General features: G+C 34.7%; 1 protein-coding gene across 2 annotated transcripts in view; it reads right to left on the bottom strand.

Moving 5' to 3' along the window:
* pacsin1a (protein kinase C and casein kinase substrate in neurons 1a) overlaps positions 1 to 24,691 on the bottom strand; it is a 35,774-nt gene extending 11,083 nt beyond the window's left edge. Inside the window, exon 1 of one of the 2 annotated variants that reach the window (XM_042750242.1) lies at positions 24,539 to 24,691. The gene's annotated coding sequence lies outside the window, so the exon portion shown is untranslated. Of the gene's footprint in view, positions 1 to 7,593; positions 7,781 to 24,538 lie in introns of those variants that run through there. The other variant, XM_042750243.1, reaches the window with a different exon arrangement.
* Between the last annotated feature and the right edge of the window lie 731 nt (positions 24,692 to 25,422).

Genomic DNA, 25,422 nt, shown 5'->3' with positions numbered 1-25,422 from the left:
CATATTTTGAGTTTATCGACTTTTCGAAATCTAGATTTTTAGAGATGATTCTTTTAAAAAATTTTTGCAATCCTTTAAAAAAAAGAAACAAGTGTGCTTCATTGTAATGCACTTTGTGTTCTTCAAATCTTAAAAGAAAAACAAGCTTGCATATGTAACATTAATAAAATAAAGCGCTTTGTAATGATGTTTTACTTTAAAGTATAATTACAGTACAGACCAAAAGTTTGGAAACATTACTATTTTTAATGTTTTTGAAAGAAGTTTCTTCTGCTCATCAAGCCTGCATTTATTTGATCAAAAATACAGAAAAAAATGTAATATTGTGATATATTATTACAATTTAAAATAATGTTGTTTTTAAATTTAATATACTTTAAATTATCATTTATTTCTGTGATGCAAAGCTGAATTTTTAGGATCATTATCACATGATCCTTTAGAAATCATTCTAATATGATGATTCATTATCAAAGTTGGAAACAGTTCTGCTGCTTAATATTTTTTCAGAACATGTGATACTTCATTTTTTAGGATACTTTGATGAATAAAAAGTAAAAAAAAAAAAAAAAAAAGAAGCTATGTTTTTAAAATATAAATATTTTGTAATAACAATATACACTACTGGTCAGTAATTTGGGGTCAGTAATTTTTTTCTTTTTTTTTTTTAAAAAAAAAATCAATACTTTATTCAGCAAGGATGTGTTAAATTGATAAAAAAGTGATAGTAAAGAAAATATATTATTAGAATATATATTATTATAATTTTTTATTTTTTATTTTGAATAAATGCAGTTCTTTTTAAACCTTTTATTCATCAAATATATTAGACAGCAGAACTGTTTCCAACACTCATAATAAATCAGAATATTAGAATGATTTCTAAATGATCATGTGATAGACTGGATGTTACATGTGACACTGAAGGCTGGAGTAATGATGCTGAAAATTCAGCTTTGCATCACAGGAATAAATTATTTTTTTAAAAGTATATTACAAATAGAAAACTATTATTTTAAGTTGTAATAATATATCACAATATTACTGTTTTTTTCTGTATTTTTGATCAAATAAATGCAGGCTTGATGAGAAGAAGAAACTTCTTTCAAAAACATTAAAAATAGTAATGTTTCCAAACTTTTGGTCTGTACTGTATGTTTTAATAGTATTCTGTCATACTTTAAAATAATAGAGTTATCTGATGCTTTGATTAACATACTTAAGCACAGGTACTTGTTTATAATTTAACTGTAGGGTGTTATTTGGTATTACACTGGCAATTCATATATTTTAAATGTATTACATTTAGACAAATATTTATTACAAAATGTATTTAAATCCATGACATTTTAAATCCACGATTTCCCTGGAAATCAAACCCATGATCTGATATGCTGCTGTATTAGCTGCAGGAACACTCATTTGACTAAGTTTGCTGACTATATGCAACAAAGCCTAGAAATGCTGCATGCTGACACTTTAATAATTAACACATTTACTGCAAAATACTTATCAAAGGAAAACAAACTGTTGTGTATGCTGTCAAAAAGTAATTACAAGAAAAATAAAGCAGAACCTTTGTGACCCACTCTACCACAACATGGGTTTCACGAACCTAGAAACAAATATACACAGATTCATAGGACAGTAAACCTGGACCCCTGAGCAATGGAAACGTGAACATGGTTTAATGCGTCGTTAACCCAGTTTCTAAAACCCAGATTCCTTAAGCCCAATGTCTGATAACAGAGGACAGAGTCTTAAAGATTCTTAGTTTATTAGCTATTTGCACCTCATGGCTTTATAATGGCCAAGTAATATGTAGCCATTTAACATAAAACACATTATTGTTGTTTGCATATTAATGATAACTGCCCTACAAACTGTGCTGAAATCACTGAAGAATGTCTCATTAACAGAAAGGTTAAGAAAAAATGCCACACATACATCCGTGAACATACTGTATGGATGGTTTAATGGGATTTTCTATATTAATTTCTCAGAATGTTTTCTTTTCTTTCTGAGGCAACTGTACACTAAACAAACTGTATTAAAAGGTGTTTACACTGAATAAAGTCTTTAACTTTATTCTGCTCAACTCACTGCCAAATGATCTCGTTATTTTACTTTTATGCATGTTATTGCTCTTTTGGCAAGCATGACAATCAACATTCAGTCATTCTTCAAACAAAGATTTGATTTAGAATTGTCCATGACTCATGTCATGCAACAATATCCATTTCTTAAATATTATGTGTAGTACAGTCAAAAGTTTACATACACCTTGCAGAATATGCTAAATGTTCATTATTTTACAAAGATAAGGATCATACAAAATGCATGTTATTGTTTAGGCTATTTAGAACTGACCTGAATAAGCTATTTGACATAAAAGATGTTTACATATAGTCCACAAGAGAAAATAATAGTTGAATTTATAAAAATGACCCAGATGACCCCCTTGACTTTAATACTGTGGTCTTGCCTGAATGAAAAGGGGTGAAAACCTTTTGAATTTGAATATCAGGGTAAATGTAACTTAATTTGTCTTCTGAGAAACATGTAAGTATCTTCTATAGGTTCTGAAGGGCAGTACTAAAGGAAAAAATAAAAAAGATATTTAGGCAAGGCACCCCCCCCCCCAAGTGTAATAGTTGTAATACTTGCATATGAGTCCCTCAGTTGTCCTCGGTGTGAAAAGATGGATCTCAAAATCATACAGTCAGTCATCATAAAAGGGTTCAAATACACAAATATGCTGAAAAACTATAGAATATGTGGGAGCTGAAGGATTTTTCGGAAGAACAGCAGGCAGTTTAAAGGGTCATATGATGCTGCTAAAAAGAACAATATTTTGTGTATTTGGTGTAATGAAATGGGTTTGTGCGGTTTAAGTTTCAAACAATATATTATTTACCACATACTGTACATTAATGTTTCTCCTCTATGTCCTGCCTTCTGAAACGTATTGATTTTTTACAAACCTCATCGTTCTGAAAAGCGAGGTGTGCTCTGATTGGCCAGCTATCCAGTGTGTAGTGATTGGCCGAATGCCAAAAGCGTGTGACGGAAATGTTACGCCCCTCATCATACTGTGATGTGTCCAGGAGCACAGAGGCAAAAACCTTTAAAACCCATTATGAACGAGGCATTTGTTGCATCCAGTGGGGACATAATAACGGATTATAATGAAAATACCAGCGGTTCTCAATTGCAGTCCTCGTGCTCCCCAGCTCTGCATATTTTGCATGTCTCTCCTTGTGAACATACCTGATTCAGATAATCAGCTCGTTAGAAGTGAGCTCCGTGCATGAACTGTTTTAACATTTACATGCTTGATATGCTCTGATAAGGTGAGATGTGTTGTATTTTGATTTTTTTTTGAATTTTGATTATTGGTTCTGGGATCTGCGCTGCACAACGTCTTCACACACAGACAAGTGTGACATCATATACCCCTGTAAATAAATACAATTTAAATTCGCTTCAAGCAACAATGCACTTTGAATGGAACATATACATTCGCTTCGAACTGGAATCATGGCAGAATATCCTGTGATGTCCACTTCAAAGGGCACTGACGTTCGAATAGAGCAAACGTCTGAAGCCATAAGAGAAACATACAAAATGTGCAAAGCAGGGGACTGGAATTGAGAACCGCTGACTTTTTATGCATTGAGTTGCGTATCACGCTGCGTAAACATAAAACCATGTCTGCATTTGTGATCGGAGAAACAACAAACAACAAGTGCTACTCTACACTGCTTAAAACTCGTGTTTGAATCGTCAGTGGCAAATCCTTTACAAATGTAAACGTACTTACAGGCTGTGAGTCAGAACAGCCGGCATTGTAGTCTACTCTCCCAGGATCAGGAAACAGTCCTCTATTAAATGTGCTGCACACATCTGAATATTTGGTTTGAACTGTTCTGGAACCATTTTGTAAATACAACTTAACCACTGATTTCAAGTCGTGCCCTCTTTTGGAAGGCCAAACAAAGTATTTTCGCTTTCACAATGAAACACAAAGCGTCTCCACGACATGGTGGCGGCGGCAACAGCGAGAATTAAAGTTATGCCTTCTTTCTTTGCGTGAACATTTGGGCCGCGTTATGCAAATATTCGTAACTATCACTAAACAAAAAATACAGCTGTGGATCATTCAGTTAACAACACAGTATTAAGGGAAGTCGTGGCCTAATGGTTAGAGAGTCGGACTCCCAATCGAAGGGTTGTGAGTTCGAGTCTCGGGGCTGGCAGGAATTGTGGGTGGGGGGAGTGAATGTACCAGTTCTCTCTCCACCTTCAATACCACGACTGAGGTGCCCTTGAGCAAGGCATCGAACCCCCAACTGCTCCCCGAGCGCCGCAGCATAAAAATGGCTGCCCACTGCTCCGGGTGTGTGTTCACTGCTGTGTGTGTGTGTGTTCACTGCTCTGTGTGTGTGCACTTCGGATGGGTTAAATGCAGAGCACGAATTCTGAGTATGGGTCACCATACTTGGCTGAATGTCACGTCACTTTCACTTTCACTTAAGAATCAAGGGGATGTAAACTTTTGAACGGGGTAATTTTTTGAAAAAGTTCAAATATTATTTTGTCTTGTGGACTATATGTAAACATCTTTTATGTGAAATATCTTATTCAGATCAGTACTAAAGAAACAATAACATGCATTTTGTACGATCCCTCTTATTTCTGTAAAATAACATTTAGCAGATTCTGCAAGGTGTATGTAAGCTTTTGACTTCAACTGTACATGCTTCAGCACATTCAAAACTCCTGCCAAGGAAATTTGGATGAACCCCCATCTTACACTTGAGGCATGATGATGACTGACTCATTTCATTGCATATCTCATTTATGCTTACACATCTATTTTGCAAAATAATCTAAAGTCTGTCTGATGTTCTTTGTAGGTATTGGATAGAATCGCTTCAGCACTATGATCAGATAAAGCTTTATTACTCATGAAGAAGTCAACATCTAAAGTGACAAATATACATAGATAAAGAGGGGTGTTTGTGCTAAAAAGACAAACAGTTTCTTTATTTACATATGAATGTCATAATTTCATACCAGAACAAACCCCTGTGACAAAGAAACACCCTTTATTATACCTTTTTAAAAAAGAGAACATTTTTTTTTTTTACAGTAATAATATACTTTAAAAAACATACTCAATGTTTCTGGACCCTTAATTGCATGTTATTTGCAATTAAATGAAAATATATTATAATTTAAATTTACATTAAATGCAATTAGATAAACTTAAGAGTGTTTTGACCCATATACGTAGGATTTAATCTTTATACGTAATAAAATAATTACTTCTATCTTTGAATTAAGGTGAATTATGTCCGAATATACTGACTATATACAGTTAATATACTGAATATACTGATTTATGGTAAACTTAAATACTTTTCATGTAATTTATAATTAAAAAAAAAACAACACACCAGAATAAGCTTACTTCTTTAAAGAATGACCAACGATAATTAAAACATAATGCACTTAAAGGTTAAATGTTTTATTATTATTATTATTATTATTATTACTACAAAGTGCATTTTAGTGTGCTAAGAACTCTCTTTGAGGACACTTAAGTGGCCTTTTATTTCAGTAATATTTTATTATCTGCAAATACAGCTTTAAAAATATATACTTTTTTTAAGTACACTACAGGTAACATTCAACACACTTCTTTTTAAAGCACATGTCTTTTTCACAAGGGGGTGGCACTTAATTGTGAGTAGCTGGTAATAAAGACAAAGGTCTGTGCAGTGATATTGTGTGCAAGAGTGGCACAGCTGTTTTGCCTGAAAAATAATGTCTGCCTCTGCACTTCCACATTTTATTAGAACATTTTCCAAACCGACTAATTACAGTGATTAGACCCAGTGTAACCTGTCAGGGGCTCAGGAAAACAGTGACATAAATTGTTGCCAGCATGTGAATAACTATTGCAATAATTATATATTACCGTAAAACAAGATTATGTTGTAACCTGAACTATTTACTGCAAATCATGCTGAATCTACTGCTGTATTGTTTTATGATTATGAGTTTTAGATTATCCATTTAGCTAAGGGTACCAAACAAGGTTGTTTATAGTTGTATATTGATGTTGAGATATTTCAAAGTGTAGGATATAAACTAAGATATAAACTGTGTAGATTACAGCTCTCAACAACCTTCATGAGATGCACGGGATGTTATTTCCAGAGGCACCCACGGACTCACATATCCTGCACAGTAAACTATTTTTCCAGTCACACTTTTAATTTGAGGACAAATTCTCACTATTAACTATGTCTTTTGCTTCATTAAACTCCTAATTTGCTGCTTATTAATAGTTAGTGCAGTAGTTGTTAAGTTTATATATTGGGTAGGATTAGGATGTAGAATATGCTCATGCAGAATATGTGCTTTATAAGTACTAATAAACAGCCAATATTTTAATAATACACTGTAAAATCTAATAAGTTGGGCTTACTTAAAAAAAGCATGCAAACCGATTGCCTTGAAAATACTAAGTAAAGTGAAATAGGAATAGTATATTGTACTGACAAATGCTTAGTTAGTATAGTTAACTTACACAAGAGTTCTAGTAACTAAAAAAGAACTGTAGGGGGTACTTGAACCTTTCATTTAGGTTTACTCATGACTTCGTATAGCTACTCACTGACTCCCAGAATGCATTGCGCAGAATAAATTATGTAGTTACTTTGCCTGTTTTAAAGTTGTTGTTTTTATTTGCCAATTTTATTTGCTGTCTTGTGTCAGTAGTAGCACAACAAAAAGAGCAAATAAAATGGCTATTGTTACAATTAATGAAAATAAATTAAATTTAATTGTTACCATCGTTGTGATTCATGTGATGAATGTTTAAGTCTGTGTGTGACTTCAGCATAGTACCACACACTATTTATGGATTATATAAAAAGCATTTCAAGATATTTATGAAAAATAAAATCTCAAAAAGGTCATTATTAAACACACACAAAAAAATGCTTTAATTAAAAAATAGGTCATTTTATAAAAGCAACCTATTTTATTACTTTTCATTGAAATCAAATAACTCTGATTTCATGATGCATTTCTCCATTAATAGAGAGAGAAATTATAGTAACATAAATAAAGTTTTTCAAGTGCCCAACCAGAGGGAATGCTAATCACTATAATGGTGAGCTAAAAAAAAAGAAAAACGGCAATTAGCAACATATTAGTGCACTGCTGCCTCTCACTGGTTTATTAATGTCATTGGTTCCTTTGTGACTACTTGAATATTTTAAGTAAGTGTCACTCAAAAACAGTAAGTAAATTTTTTTATTTGCCTTGAAAGTAGCTGAAACTTAATAAAACCTAGTAAGTATAACAACTAAGTAAAGATAACTAATTAAATCTAAGTAAGGTAAACTGTTGGATTTTACAGTGTAGTATTTTAATTTTTTTATTTGTTTATAGTGAGAATTGGACCCTATAATAAAGTGTTACCAAAAGCTCTCATCAGAACCAACCACAAGGGAAAAATCCATTCCATGCACAAACTATCCAGCTCTTTGTTTTGATAAAAAACTATGAACTTACCACCGGTGAACCCATTCACAAACAATGGTAGGACCTTCTAAGAGTAAAATAATCCAGATATCATTACACAGGTCTGGCCTGTGATATTACTGGCCTCTAAGGTTTTAGTTCAGCACTTGTTTTTAACACGGTCTTGGTTGTGGAGTGCGTCTGGAGCTCATGCAGAGGATAATCCTGCAGTGTTCCACTTGAATGGCTTAGATGGCATGAGGCGAGGGGTTACGGGGAGGAGTGAGAGAGAGAGAGAGAGAGAGAGAGAGAGAGAGAGAGAGAGAGAGAGAGAGGGTGTGATCACACCAGCACACTGGGGAACATTGTGATGGAAAGCTGCTGGGTTGCTCTGGTGAGGAAACATTTGTGCACTTGCTTTGTGTTTTTAAGATGAAGCTGTGGAACCCGTCATTTTGTAAAATGAAACTCAACAACCACAAACAATCATACCAGTCAAACCAGTCAAGATGAAACATGACAGAAAGGATGCAAATAAGTCTCAAGCAGGCGACCTTCAGCAGTATTCAGAGCTGAATAGACAATAATAACATCGCTGCTTTAAAGCAGAACTGCAGTCATCATGTATGCATTAGGAAATTAGTATCTAGCCTTGTGAAAAAGAATATGCTCTTGTAATTTACTTCAGAATATAAAAAAATATTAACTGTACATGCAAAAAATATATAGTGTTAATGAAATAAAGGCCACTTAAGTACTTAAACCATTAAAAGAGTGTACACTTTCTAAAACACTTTTAAACACACTTAAGTGCACTTCGTAAAATATCAAAAGTTTTTACTTTAAACTGCATTTGAAATTATTTAGCTTGAATAATCTTTTGTCTTATTTTGATGTGTTGACTAACATGCTAAACACATGCAAAGTAATTCATTATAATTTTAACTACACTGTTATTTGATATTACATTGCTTAATATATTTTAAATGTACAAAATTATAACTTATTACAAATATTTGGTCACACTTTAGTTTAGGGACCAATTCTCACTATTAACTATGTATTCTGTCTCAATAAAAACCTATTTTGCTGCTTATTAATAGCTGATAAGGAAGCTGTTAGGTTTAGGTATGGAGTGAATTACGGCATCTAAAATATGATCATACAGAATAAGGCATTAATATGGGCTTTATAATTACTAATACATAGCCAATATGCTAGTAATATGCATGATAATAAGCAACTAGTTAATAGGGAGAATTGGTCCCTAAACTAAAGTGTTACCAAATATTTAATTACAAATATACTTACGAATATATGACAAAAACATTTTTAATAGAAATGGCATTAAAGTAGATATAGTTTAGTTTACTATAAATGATTGTCAGGACATTTAGAAGTACACTTTAACCATATTTTTAAGACAACAGAAGCAATTGTGAGCACATATTTTCTACTTTAGTGTCTCAAACAAACACAATGTACAGGTAATTTGCTTTTTAAAATAAAGTAAAACTATAATACATTTTCATTTAACTGCAAATAACACAGTGAATTGTCTGAAATCAATACTGTATTTTCTTAGATATTTTTTTTTAATAATATAATTCTTACACTCTTAAATAATAAGTTCTATGCCAAAGTCTAGGTCTACGCCTTTTGTGCCCCCAAATTAGAAAATTATATTATTTATTTATTAGATACGGTCAGGATTTAATAACCTTCACGTCATTCCAAGACACAAATCTCAATCCAAAACAGGTTTTACAATACATCACATAGCTTTAAATACACCATGTTGTGAAAATCATTGTATTTCCTAAACAATGTTCAGATGCCTGAAAAATCTGCTCAAGTACACATGATGGTTTACCAATCGTCACGATGCTTCATTCACAGCTTGTCTAATGCATCTAATGTCTCTCACTGCTTAATTAAACCTGCAAGCAGCCAAAGAAATAACACCAGCTTCCTGAAGAGAGGCCTCCACAGGTTTGGAGTCTAACAGAGGTGACAACCCAAATCAATCTACTAATGAAATGAGGGAATAGTCAGATGAACTGAAGGGACAATGGTCTGCTTGACATGACTTGACACAGACAGGAGGAGAGAGAGAGACAGTGTCTTGAGCGGGTGCAGGGAGACACATCCATGTCATTATTAACACCACATCATCACACTGAATACACAAGAATACATGAGATACATGTGACAAAGGCAGCCTTCAGTCTAAAGTCTTTAGCATTGTGATCTACCAGATGAGGTAAAGGAACACTGAAGAAATTAGCATTAAACACTAAAGGACGTTCTTTGGAGACAGAGTGGGGAAATGGGATCAGGACACATAATAATTGGGACTTTGACTTGTGCTGCCCACATGAGAGCCATAATTCATTTCTGCAGCTCATTCACTTAATACCTCACCGCTTTTGTTACAAAAACTAGTACATATTGTCACTGTTTCTTGGAGTGAGCTTATTAGGATGGGTTTCTTTAAAAAAGAAAAGAAAAAAACAGTGAAGGGTTAACAGATGCCTAGTGAATGAAAACTACTGCACATACATGTAAACCTATTATACTAATCAGATTACAGAGACTGCTGCTAAATATACAACACACATCTTCCTGCAGCAACTGGGTTTGGAGGGTTTGCTACAGACAAGTCTTATGAATTTACCCAGATAAACTGTCTGATACACAAGATACTATTAGATATTGAACAATTTAAGTGGAGTTAAGTAAGTGCATCCATAATGCTTGTTTTTGTATGCGTGCGTACACTCCTTGCATTACATGTTTGTTACATGCAAAATGCCTTTTCTATAATTTCTTACAGAAATGCACAAAGAATGTGAAACAATTGAAACAGGTCATTTGTGGAAGTTAATTAGATTACTTTTGTGCACAATCACTCACAAAATTGCATTATGATCTGCAACACCTACCCGACTCATTGCATTCAAAACAGTCATTTCAGAAATGCACAAGGTATTTAAAACAGCTGAGATGGCATTTAAATCTCACTTTTGATGGTAATAAAATGCTGAAAGTATGCTTGACTGAAAACATCCTCGCTCTTCTCTATCATCAAAAAGTGCATATAATGCTCCACTCCATCATTTGTCTCTTTTAAATAAAAATCTGTTTGCTTTTCACAGGCATTAATAGTGCAATCCTAATTGTGGCACACAAATAAAGCACAATCTATAATAAGCCCAATTTACATACAAAGGAGGCATGTTTGTGCTGAAGATATTAACTTAATTAAATGGCACAATGCAGTGCAGATAAAACCTATTTTATTTATTCATTTTAAACAGTTGCATTTAGAAAATCTAATATTAAAACATAATATAAAAGAGTCTTTAAGATTTCTGTCTTTCTCCATTCAAAAAGATATGAAGCTGTATAAGAAGATGTAAAACTATCTAAAAAAAGTGTTTTCCCTGTTGCTTGAATTACACATTTTGTGGTGTTTTAGGGTTAAAGGAAATGTCCATGGCAAAAAATGAAAATTGTGCTTTTCGTTTTTCTACAGTTTTTTTTTTTTTTTTTTTTTTTTTTTCTTACAGTGTGAAAGAGCTGAGAACAAAAAAGCGAGAGATGAAAGTGTAGTTGTACAGTATGTGTGGTGGAGCCGGTGTGGTGAAGTGATATGGAGAGGGAGGAGTGTAAGAGGGAGAGAGGATGATCCCGCAGGTGAGGTCTGGCTACAGTCCATTATCTAAGCAGCTCAGAGCAGACGCCACAGCTAATATCTGAGGAGTTTACAGCATATAAGAAAAGCATGCTGGGAGTTGCCAGGAGACAGCGCTCCCTCAGATAGTGCTTTCAGCAGAAGCAGCGTAGGAGTTGTGAGGCAACAATACTCCCTCATGTTTGGGTTGTGGTTAGATCAGGTAGAGGTAGCTACGCCGAGTATTAAATATATATATATATATATATCAAATATATAAAAAATACTCATAAGATTATATTGAAATTTCTCTTTCTGTCTCTCTCTCTCTCTCTCTCTCTCTCGCTCTCTCTCTCTTTCTGGCTTCTGGACCCGGGCTGGCTGTAGCATACTGGTCCCTACCATGTATGGTTTTGATTAGCTGTGGGTGGGTGTGATGTGGGGCCGGGGTCCTTGGGCTTTCGCCCTCCAGCTTGTATTTTTTAACCTGGGATTTCTCGTATCCGGCTGGATCAGCACTTGCCTCGCTGTTTTAATACATCACATGTTAGATGAAGTGTACACACAGTCATTTTGGACCATAAAACAAGCCAAAAAAAAAAAAACAAAAAACACATAGGGTAAGTGTGGTGTGGGCGTGGCAGCTTGGGGTTTGTACTGGGCTGCTCCATGTTACACGCCATATTTTTTTTAAATGCATTACACACTAGTTGACAAACATATCATGATAGAAGATTGGAAAAACCATCGGAAGTAGCCATCAGAAGATGAGTACACTGTAGTCATAAAGGGATGGACATGGTCAGAAACAATACTCAGGTAGACTGTGGCATTTAAACTATGCTCAGTTGGTACTAAGGGGCCCAACGTGTGCCAAGAAATTATCCCCTTCACATTACACCACCACCACCAGCCTGAACCATTGAGACAAGGCAGGATGGATCTATGCTTTCATGTTCTTTACACCAAATCTGTCCCTACCATATTATTTTATTAGCATTAATCGAGACTCATCAGACATGGCAAAGTTTTTTCCAATCTTCCATTGTCCAATTTTTGTGAGCCTGTGCGAAATTGTAGCCTCTGTTTCCTGTTCCTTTGTTTCCTGCTGACAGGAGCGGCACCCGTTGTGGTCTTCTGCTGCTGTAGCCCATCTGCTTCAGTTTTTGAAATACTGACCAGCCCATCTGGCACCAACAACCATTCCACGTGCAAAGTCACTTAAATCCCATTTCTTCCCCATTCTGATGCTCGGTTTGAACTTCAGCAAGTCGTCTTCACCACATCTAGATGCCTAAATGCATTGAGTTGCTGCCATGTGATTGGCTGATTAGCAATTTGTGTTACCAAGCAATTGAATAGGTATACCTTATAAAGTGGCCAGTGAATGTGTATATATATATATATGTGTGTGTGTGTGTGTGTGTGTGTGTGTGTGTGTGTGTGTGTGTGTGTGTGTGTGTGTTATGGTTTTAGTTTTCCATAATAACTTTGGACTTGTGGCTATAAATACTTTGTAAGAAAATATTGCTTTTATCAAATTATCATCCCATGATGAGGCCCACAAAATACATTCATATTTGCTGCATTCTTTATTTACTTATTAACACAAGCAGAAGAACGCAGTAAAATGAAGAAATGAATGAGGCCCAGACTTTAATTTCCCAAACACTACTAACCTGTCTGCCATTGAAATTGAGACAATATACACACATTAGCTTTCATTTAAAAGAGAAAGACACTGGGCACATGTTACTATAGGAATAATCTGCCACACAACAATGCATAAAAACAACAAGCTAGTTTGCTGAACAGATGTTCAGTGTGCAAATGGAGAAACTATTCCCTGAAGCAGGTGCTGCTATTAAATCCAGCCGACTCATCACTTCTGATTGGGCATGCTTCAGAAACATTTAAAGAGAGAGTAACTACACATATAATAAAATATGATCTACCCATGTGACGTCAACCTACTGTTCATAATGGACAAACTTTTCGTGCAAATCTTATTTGACGAGATCTTTCTTTATTTATAGCATAAGTAGCATTAGTAGAACTTCCAAATATCAGAAATTTATGGTATTATGGTAATAGACCCTGTTTTATGGGAGGGGGGGGTCCTTCTTTTTTTTCGTTTGTATATAAATGGTCGGTAACACTTCAGTATAGGGTCTGTATGAAATTCTCACTATTAACTAGTTGCTTATTAGCATGCCGAATATTAACATATTGGCTGTTTATTAGTGCTTATAAAGCACATATTGTGTATGAGCATATTCTACATCCTTAACTCTACCCAATCCCTAAACTTAACAACTACTGCACTAACTATTAATAAGCAGCAAATTAGGAGTTTACTGAGGCAAAAGTCACAGTTAATGGTTTGTTAATAGCGAGAATTGGACTTTAAAATAAATTGTGACCAAACAGTCTATAATATTACCATTTGATACCATCACTATGCTGATGTACAGCATTTGTGAAAGAGTGGACAGGAAAAGCCATTCAAGAGAATATGAGTTATTTTAAATAAGTGGTCAAAGTTACATCTAAAACCACTCTGTGTACACTTGTGGATTATGTATACCTGTATTATGTTTGTATATTTTATATATAATTTTTTTATATAGTGTATATACTGTACATAAAATTATATGGTTATTTGTAAAGTGTCTTAATGTGTATACTGTTATTTGTTAAATCACGTCAATTTTATTCTGCACTGTCTGAAGCATGCTCCCAAGCTTTTCACTCACCACGGCACACGTGCTGTTGGTGATGTGGCAATAAAAGTGATTTGATTTGATTTGAAAGTTTTTCTGGTTAGCATGGTCCAGTTAGCACCTGCTGGTAGATTTGGTAACTACACTATTCTCATCTTCCTTCATTGACGGCCATTCAAAAAATTTTGCGCTTTTTATATTATTATTTCTTTGACTGTGATTAAAGAAATTATTTGGAAAATTCTGCAAAAAAACATATACTGTAAGTTACAAATCTTGTAAATGATTTTTGAAAGATCTTAAAACCATAAAATAGACTTTCACAACCTGTCTGCTAACTTTGATATCGGACAGCTTATGATACTTTGGATCTGTGTACATTGAGGTTTCATCTTCCAATCAGTGTTATCATGATTTCTGAGCAAAAGACCCCGTTAGCAAAGATGAAAACATTCACACTACTATCAGGACGGCCATGTACAAGCTGACAAACTGCTATTAAGATAAATGGGAATGCTAACTAGCTCTTTCCAAGTGACATAAACACATCTGATTCTATGTATATTTCCACTTACAATTTGACCCAAAAACAAGAATATGGAGCATACGCACATACAATTTTTATTTGTTAAACTCTTACAGTAACACCACTTAGTAACTTATTTTTACTATCTATTTTTTTTTCTATTTTTATTTTCTTTTTCAGTGAGCTCATCATAATTCATTAAGGGATCACATGATTGTAATATACAATATTGTCTCAAATGTTGAGCACAATGAAACATTTCTACTTCTAATTTGAGATAGGCTTTGTGTAGAGAGTGTGCTGATTTGAAAACAAATGACTTTCGACCAAAAGATGTTCTCAGAGTACTCAATCCTGTGATCGAAAGATGTTAGAAACCTATGCTTTTCTCAGCTCAACTGACATTGATTCTGATGAGATGCTGAGGAGGAGATTTGGGACAGAAAAAACAATTCATGTCACAAAGTGAGGGTTCGATCTGGAATATAACTTACAGTTTGATTTGATTGAATAATAACTTATTGGTTGCCTATCATTTACCAGTCCTTTTTTATCCAATGAGATTTACAGTTAATTTAATATAGATATACAGTCACCCTGGATGAAGTTAGATGCTACGTGCTCAATATTGAAAGGTTATGTTCCTGGACTAAGCCCAAGTTAGACTAATGTTTTCAGCAATAATGGAAAAACACACATTTTTACTGTATACTTATGCTGCAAGGATGTATTTAGCAGAAAAGACTACTCAGCTCAGAAACATAATCGACGGTCTTCACTATCCAGTGCTATGTTAATGGAGAAAGTCTATGCAGGTGAGAAACAAAAATGTTCATTTCTCTATTAACATAAAAAAAAAAGTTTCATTTCCACTTGCTTATATTTCTATATCAGCATCTGAAAGAGCTGTTTAGTATAAAAGCAGTTTGCAAGTAGAACCCAAACTGAATGAGGCAGAGAAAAACGTACAGTTCCATGAATAAGCAATGCTTCCAGACTGCACACTGGAGACCAGGTGAAGCTTAATTCATGCTAGAATGGGCGTTCTTGACAAATAAAGAGAAAGAGTGGTGGTTGCTTATGATATAATGGTGTGATCTTCAACTTCATAATGAAATCACATTCATTCTGATATTAAATGTCCATTCACTTCACTGTGGCAACTACTGTCAATGCATGTCTCTCTGTAATTTAGAGAAAACTCATAATCTATTATTTTAACCCAAAACAATTGGTTGTGCAAGATGGATTAATTTCATTTCCTCATCGCAATCTGCAACAATATTAAAGCTGCATACTGATAAAACCATGTCAATGCACTGTAAGTCGCTTTAAACAAAGGAAACTGGCAAATTCTTAAATACAGCTTTTCACAAAAGATTAGTTAAGATTTAATTGTTTGGCCCAAAGTGTTTCTGAATTCATTCAATGTTTTTTCTAAGACTCAACTTTTTAAGACTCAACAAAGAGAAATACTAAAGTTTCATATACTGTAATACATTAGCTGCCAAAGAAAACTGGCTATGAACAAGAACAATGACATCCATTTCTGCACAATAATGCATGTGTAATTTGGGAAATCTCTGCTTTACCATTTGTACAGAATGTAAGTTCATTGCTCTTATCCTAACCACTAATCCAAGAGCTTGTGTAGCATGGAAACTCATCATTATGGTTCACTGTCTTGTCAGTGCATACACAGTTTGTGTTGTGTATGTGTGACTGACTGTCAGCTCCACCTGTGGGTTGTGAATTGCACCCCATCCTCTTCATTACAAATACCCCCATCAGAAGACTCTGAGAAGTCGCTGCTCTAGCTGTTTTGCTGAGAGACACACTCTATTGAGTCTTTGTCAGTTTGTTTCGTTTGCTCTCTGTGGAGCACTTACAGCATCTGTACTGAAGCAGCAGTTTCCCTTTTAAAACTGATTTTTTTCAGCAGATCGTGCTGCTTTTTAATGAGCTTGCTCTGTTGAACATTGTTTCCAAGCATCAGTTCAGATTCTTATGTTAGAAACAGGATAGGTTTGGGAACTCTCTGGTTTTTATGTTCATAAGTGCACTTCTTTCTTGGTGTGACTCCCTCAACAAATCCCACCTGACCTTTATGAACAATACAGACCACATTTTCTATCAGACAACATATGGTAAAGAGGACATTGGATTGCATATTTCTTGGATAATATTTTACATGAAATACCTCAACATATTCCAAAGGTACTCAACAAGAGCTATGAGACCTACTTGACAATACATCGAATCTAAATCTTTTCACAAGAACTCATAGAAGTCATACAAGCTAAACTGATCCTCAAGAAAAGATTTGTAAAGTCACTCAGTTACCCAAGAAACCTTTTTCAATAGTCACTTCAATGCTTCTAAAAATGGTAATGCTATTCATCAACAAACTGTTTCCTCCAGTATCCCAAGCTCTCCCAGGTATTGAGTTTAGAAGTTAAAAAAAAAAATGCAGTATGAGTAGAGTTACCCTCAGGAGTAGCCTCACTAGCTGAAGACATGGGAAGGAGGGGAATGTGAGGGCAGGGACATGGCTAAGAAGACCAAAGACTAGGAGTCAGATCTGCTGAAAAACAAATTCATAATAGGCCTAGTTCCAGTCTGTATCTCCATTGTGTTGATCAGTTGGCCCTCCAGTGATCCCCTATCATCATTATCTCCAGACCTGACACTCTTAAAAACAAAGGTGCTTCACGATGCCATAGAAGACACTTATTTTTTTTTTTTTGTCTAAATGGTTTCATAAAGAATCTGAAGAACCGTTCTGTTTCACAAAAGGTTTTCTGTGGCAAAAGAAAGTTCTTCAGATTATGAAAAGGTAAGAAATTCAGCATCGTGTTAGTTCAGTCAGGCCACGTTAGTCACGCTTGAATCAGCCGACAGTCAGCTGTTCCTGACGTGTACCAATCCAGTCTTGACACCTATCACATGCGGTCTATTTAATTTCCAATTGCAATTAACTCCCTCCTCCAACCCCAACTCCACCAACTGAACCTGTAATCCAATCTAACTTTGTTCTTTCTTCACAGTCTCTTCATTGAAGCAGTCTCTATAACATTCGATTATGTATGCATACCCAGGGGGGTTTGTCTTGCTGCTCTCCCCACTCTGTCCAAGCATGGCCTTTAAAGAAAAGGTTCTTTAAAGAACCTTTGACTGAATGTTTTTTTGTAGAACCAAAAATGGTTCTTCTATGGCATCGCTGTGAAGGATGCTCCTGTCCTGGTTTGGCAGGTTATACAAACTTGTCTGGAGTCCTTCAATCAGTCCTCACCATGTGATTAGCAGAAATACTCTCTTAAAATTCTCATGACTTGTAATGTTCACTACCTCAAATTCATTACTGTTATGGCCAACTATTGAATCATGAGTTTCAAGTTGGGGATAAGATGTACATAGTTGAATTTAAAGCTGAAATTGGCAAGGATCAATGTTTAGCAAGAAACACGATTGCCATTATACAGTATATATCTGAGCTTCCTGAACAGGCTGGAGGGAGAGCAGAAGAGCATAGTATAAGATGGTGTCCCTTTGGAGGGTAGGTGCCCTATATAGACTGTGTGATCTGGATTAGGGGAGGACCCTGGATGGATAATATGAGCACAAGAAAAGTAGCATCTGAACCTCTTACTATAGAGCTGTCCGATCCATCATCAAGTCTAACTTTGCTGCACAAGTAGAAGAATGTGAGCCTTTCCTTACCAGTTTTGCATTTCTAAATGCTGCATCAGTGACTTCTCTACATTAAACTTTCTTTTAATTAAAACATAAAAAAAAAAAAGGTTCTTTAATGATTAATCAGATTAGTTGACTAGTAAAGTCTGTAACTAATTAATTCGGTCATTAAATAGACATTTAGCAGTCATTAATTTGTGTTGCTGCAGTTAAAGCTATTCCTATTCAAATCATCAATCTTATTGTCTCTAGCAAAGCAAATCATTACAGCTCTGAGTGAACTGTGTTCGACAATTCACCAAACTTTTGTTCAGGCTTGTTAGCTCTCAGTAACTCTTGTGCAAATTTAAGGGTTTACTGAATTACCAGTTGAACAGCAATAATGCACAGGTTTTTCAAATTGTAGCTAATTGGTCATTTTATGGATAAAATGATCAGATATTGGAGACATATTATCTTGGAACAACTCAGTAGCTAAATGGCTAATGTGTTTTTGTGTGGCTAACAACCTGACAGCAATGCAAATAAGCAGCAAAAGTATGAAGGTAAAATGAAGTCAAAAAGATTTTCATACGCAGGGTAATATTTGTGGAAGTGTACATAAGACTGTAAGAGTAAATTAAATTTGCATGCGCAAGAGAAGCTTTGTAAAGGTGTAAATCTTCAACCGTAAGAAAAAATTATTTGCAGCATTTTACTGTTACTTGTAAGTGTAATTCATGTATTGTGAAACTGCAGATTCATGCTAAAGCAAAATACATATGATCTGCATGCTTCTGACTTCCATTTTTCCGCAATTACATTTTTGGCACGTTTTTTTTTTCGCCAAAAGATGGTCAAAAGCACTGCAAGCCCATGAACGGTGATTTGCAGGTGAAAACAATTTTAAGAACTGCAAAATGGATTGACTGCAGAGAACCAATCTGCATGTGTAAAAAAACAAACTCAAATTTCAAAATGACTTGTGCATGTGGGTAAAAAGTTCCCGAAATAATACGATATGTACAGCTCCATCTTTCTTTCCTCTGCGCTTACAATTTTGGCACGATTCTCTCACTAACTGAGTTTTGCAAGCGTTAGGGGGAGGGCGGGTCCACCTTCTTCTTGTAGTCAATCAAATGAGCCTCTCACTGACTCTTCATTTACTCTTATCTGATTGGTTCAATAAACACATCATATGCCAAGACATTAATCTTCATTTAGTTCAGGATCGTTCTCGCTGCCAGAATTGGACCTTTAAAGTACACATACAGTAAAATAAATAAATAAATAAATAAATAAAAATAACAACTTAATTAAAACATGTTCCTTTCATAAGCTGTGTTCATACTGAATTGTGAGCTAGTGTTAACATAATTTGATTTGGCTTTACATTGAACTTTCATAATCTGCTTACACCACTGATTTGATGTTAAACTTTATAATCAAAATGATGTTATGTGACAATGCTCAACACTATGATATTAGAGAGCTATACTTTGTAAAACCTTTTTACCATGCCAATAAAGCTACTTAAATATGAATTTGTTCATTTTTTTAGACCATGTTTCTGTTTATGGATCATGATTACTTTCATGAGACAGATCAAGCTATTATATGAAGCAAAATGAGAGTCATGCGATTTGACTAAGGCAAAAACTTTGATATATATGTCTTTAATTGGCTATCCCAAATTCAAGATTATGTGGGGAACCCAAAGGGTAGGGAACCACAGCCCTCTAAAACAGCCATCTAGTGGTTACACGATAAATTACAGATTATAAATGGTGAATTAGTTAGAGAGAATCGAATGGTAATATTTTGTAAAAATTGTTAAGCTGTTGGTACAATTAGATTGAAAAGTTTAAAAGACGTAAAATTATGCTGTATTAGGCTAGTGCAGATCTAGACTTTATTTCGAGATACTATTTAAACTAATATTTCATATATGAGGAAGAGAAGTAAACTACACAGGTCAAATTTAAGAAAACATAGCCTAATGGCAACTTATAAAAACATGTTTTTTTTTTTTTTTACACATGTTAAAAGTACCATTCCTGGAAAAACTATTTTGAACTAGTGCAGTTAATGTCTTGGCGTTTGACTGTGTGTTTATTGCAGATTAGAGTAAATGAAGAAGCTGTTGCTCATTGATTCTACACAGAAGAAGGTTGCCCTACCCCTTGCAAATCTCCGTTAGTGAAGAGAACGTGCCAAAATTGTAGGCAAAAAGAAAAAAAAAAACATATTGGATTATTTCGAGAAAAACAGGTGCCATTTGCAAAAATTTTTTTTGTAACATACGATTGGTTCTCTATGCAGTCAATCCGGGCAATTTAAACGGTTGCTTCGCTTGCAAATCAATCTTTCAAAAAAAAAAAAAAACGTGCCAAAAGTGAAGCAGTCAGAAGCATGCAGATCATATTTATTTTGCATTAGCATGAAGCTGCAGTTTCACAATACATGAATTACACTTACAAGTAACAGTAAAATGCTGCAAATAATTTTTTCTTACGCTTGAAATGTGATTTACACCTTTACAAAGCTTCTCTTGTGCATGCAAATTTATTTTATGCTTACAGTCTTATGTACACTTCCACAAATATTACCCTGCAGATGCAAATCTTTTTGACGTCATTTTACCTTCATACAAAAGTAAATAAATGCCATTACAACAAACAGAAGCATCCATTGCAGGATTCAGTTAACACGGTCTTCAGACTCTTGTGTGAAGAAATCGATAAATGTAATGGTGACATTCAATAATGACACAGAAATGTGCAGTTTACACTACAGCGCAGGTGCCTCAGAGATGCAGCACACAGTAAACAGTAGCACAGCACAGTAGTTTGCATGAGTCATTCATGCTGCAGTGCATGCTGGGAACCACAATCCTGCCACTGAAGAAAAAGAACTGACAGCTGCCTGAGGGATGTGCTCAGCACTCCAGACACATGAATGTGGTTTGTGTAAAAGTGAAAGCACTCCACCCAAGAACAAATCAGATTTTTATATACCCACAGAGAGATCTGTGACAACTTTTTGACATTCAACTCTGTAGAAAGTTATCATATAAAGAATATAGAAAATATGCCTACACTGCAAAAAAGAAAAAAATAAAGGCTGACAATGGAGTAAGAAAAATAATCTTAATTCAAAGAGAAAACAAGATTACTTTTCTTGCCCCATTGGCAGAAATTTTTTTCTTGTTTTAAGCAAAAAACTAACAAAATATTAATAAATTTTTCTGAAAACAATTCCTAATATCTTGTCATTTTGCTTCTCAAGTAAATGTATCTTGATTTAAGAGTGTTTAGATATTTATACTATAAAACAACAAAAATACCATGTAACATCAATAACAATGATTCATGAGTGACCAAGCAGATAATGGTAGAAAGGATTTTATTATTTCAGTCCAAACAAATGTGTGATCCTCATGTAAACTGTGAATTTATTAGGAAAATGTGTGTTTAATAAACAAAGTGTCTGACATTTATTTCTAATAACATCCCTGATCATTTCAGTCTGATCTTTACAGTTTGTGCTAAACATTTCAGTTTCTATGCATGTAATGCAGCTTTACAAAGAGGCTATTACTGAAGGATGTGACATTTAAAATTATATTTGGGATGACAGTAAATTTACGGCAGTGTCACATATTACACACATTTAGACATTTTTGAATTATATTTCTATGTGTTCATTTTACAGAAACTTTTATTAAAGGCAACACACAAGATGTAAGTGGTAGAAGACAAGGTGATAATTAGATTAGAAATGATGCAATACAATCAGAAGGACACAAACTATACAACAGAGCTGTGCAGCACAACTTTACTGGACAGTTATCCATGCCACAAGGCAAAAATGCATCTTATCTGGAATGTACTCTTATAATAATCTAGTAATTGACAGTTATCTTTTTCTATAGTCGCATTACGGATATAATAAAACAAATTAATAAAAAAAAAAACAACATGATTTTGGATGTTGCAAAAATAAAAAATAAAAACACTGTACTATTGAGTGTTAAATAGTTTATGATAGAATCTGAAAGAGAACTGCAGTAAGACATGTGTTATGTTGATTTTTGTTGACTTTTGCAGACATAAGTAGATAAAAATAAATACAGAGTGATCAAGAGGTTAAAATGAAGCAAACTATACTCTGTTCTGCTAATAGCAGAGAAAAGAGTTATGAAGGTAAGCTCCATTCTGTTGTGGTGTAATGGGTAAAGCTTCAGACTTGCAACCGGAAGATCCCTGCAAGGAATGAGCCATTTGCCCTTGAGTGAGACACATAACCCCGGGTTACTCCACGGGGACTGAGGCTGTGAGCTCATGAAAGTCATGGAAAAAAAACACCCACCATCATGAATAAACATTTCACAATTGCACATATTTCTCCCGCCTCTTCTCTTCTCTTCTTAAATTAGGCTTTTGAAATGAAAGATGAGCCATAAAATCTTGTTATTGTCTCAGATTAATGTACCAACAGCTTTACACCCTTCATTAGCTTGAAGGTTCTACATACGATCATTCATTAGTGTTTAAGTCTGTGAGATCTCAATGCATCTACCCATGAAAACAGATCCTTTTAATGACATAAAACAATTATCTTCCAACAGAACACAAAACATAATTAAACTCTAAATGGGTAAAGTGTGTTTCCTCTTTGTTGCAAATGCAGGAAAACAGGATAATAAAGCCTGATAATGATATAGTGACGTGTCTCAAACTGCCACACAGAACGTGTGCAATGTCTGAGAAAATGTAACGAAACTTTGTTTCACGCATTTCTGACAGCTTATGACAGTGCTGACAATGCTGTCATTTTAGCTGCAACAATATTCATGTACATATGAATGGAAATGCTATAGAGATTTTCTAAACTCTTAATGTCAAATATTAGACGTGGATGCATCACTTTTAGAGAAAAAGAAGGCACATTTGGTTTCAGCACCACGGACAGCTCCAACACACCAGCCAATCCAATACACAACTAAACAAAGAGATATTTATCCTATTGAGCTAAATAATCAAAACATTAAAAGGAAATAGAAGTCTTTTATTTAATTTTGAAAATCCAGAGCTCCCTCTATCAGCAAAAATACAAAATACACTAGGAATGAAATTTAGAGACTACTGTTTAATTAAACATTTCCATATTCTAAAGAACTGATTTCTTTAAGTAAATAAATAATAATAATTGTGTGTATATCAAAATGATAGCCTATATGTGAATAATAAGAGTATAATATTTGCAACCACGAAGGAGATGGCTGATAGATGTGGGCTGAATGAATGTAGCAGTTTGATTGGCTACAAAAACACGATCTGTATAAGCATTCATTGGATGACGCACTCAAATCCTGAAGTCCATCAAAGTCTTCTGTAGCTTCGCAGTGTCTTGAGGAGCTTCTGAACGTTACGCACCACAACCGTTTGCCACGTACAGACGTGTATTATAGCATGGTTAAGGAAGGAGACATACTGATCTAAAGCATTAATTATCATCATATTATACAGTTTCACAAAATGAAAACACGAATGCGATGGTATCTCGAGCTGTGGTGAATTTCTTCATCGATGACTGTCAAGTGTTGTTGTTGCTAGCTGTTACATAACGACCAGTCACTGAATCGCACTCATATCTTCCGACAGGTTTTATTGCTAACATGCCCGATGCCTTTTCATTTTAATCATGCATTTGATAAAATAGCCCCAGGCAGATTGATATTTCTACAGCTCAGATGTGATTCCTTCAGTGATATTGTCTTGTTTTGTTTATCACTCCTCGCCATCTGCCTAAAAGCAACGGCAACCAGTAGTGCTCTTGAAGAAAAGCCATCTATATCAATGAAAGCATAGCTGATATGTCATGTTTGATGTTCATAAGCTTAGAAATAACAGTCAGGCGAGCCTGATTATCAACATGGCCTTGCTCAGATTTTTCTTTGGCTAAAATGATTCATTTGCGCTGCTGGATATTCAACGTGACATTGCTTTGCGCGAAATTCCCGACACTTTATAAACGACAGTGAGTTTTTTTTTTTCTTTCTTTTTTTTTCATGTAAAACGGGTCTATTTACTCGCTGGATGCCTGGATTTAATATTTATAGATATAATACCAGGGGTTGGGGTAGGAATAGCGATGAAGATGAATTTGTAGCTAGCTATAAATGTATTTTATTTTCTTCGTATGGACACGTCGGTGCTAACATGATGCCATAATGTGCATGAAATACACCGCAAACAAGCACCAAAAGCGACTATTTAGGATAGCACAGAAGGTTTGAACAGAAACACTTTTACACAAAGCAATGCCCAGGTCAAATATGCACCATACAATAATATTCCGCATAAGCCGTAAGATGAAAATATGATTGTTTCCTACCGAGAATGATGTATGAGCGCGGTGCGGTTTTCTCGTTCGCAGTGATAGAAGGTGACCCCGCGCCAGATCACGATGTGTTCACTCTCCGCTGGTGGGGGATGGTTCTCATGCGTGATGCCTAACGACAGGGAACCACCGCCAACCATGAAGCCTTTCTCAAGGATGAGAGAAAAACACACGACTCATATTTTACGCTTGGGGATTTCTACAATCCAGTCCGTAATTTAGAAGAAATGTATTATTTATGGATTGATAAATGTTATTTCCACTGTATCATGGGGGTACAAATATGTTTTATCTCTTGATATATATATATATATATATATACACACACACACACATCAAGAGATAAAACAATCGTACCATTCTACAGAATTCTAGTATCTGTGCAGTTAATTTCCATATTGTATTTTTAGAAAGTTTTGGAATATTTGTCCTCTTCCCCAAATTTGTCAGTACCGAAACAGTAATACTAATTTAATTAGAAGGGTTATATTGACCTATTAAGATTTCGCTTACATCTAGATTGTTTATATATACAGGTGCATCTCAATAAATTAGAATGTCATGGAAAAGTTAATTTATTTCAGTAATTCAACTCAAATTGTGAAACTTGTGTATAAAATAAATTCAGTGCACACAAACTGAAGTAGTTTAAGTCTTTGGTTCTTTTAATTGTGATGATTTTGGCTCACATTTAACAAAACCCCACCAATTCACGATCTCAGCAAAATAGAATACTTCATAAGACCAAAATAAATAAATAAATAAATAAATAAAAAACATTTTTAGTGATTTGTTGGCCTTCTGGAAAGTATGTTCATTTACTGTACATGTACTCAATACTTGGTAGGGGCTCCTTTTGCTTTAATTACTGTCTCAAT

The sequence above is a fragment of the Cyprinus carpio genome, chromosome B23, assembly GCF_018340385.1.
Source record: "Cyprinus carpio isolate SPL01 chromosome B23, ASM1834038v1, whole genome shotgun sequence".
Lineage (NCBI taxonomy): Eukaryota > Metazoa > Chordata > Actinopteri > Cypriniformes > Cyprinidae > Cyprinus > Cyprinus carpio.
This window is presented reverse-complemented; position numbering and strand designations above follow the sequence as displayed.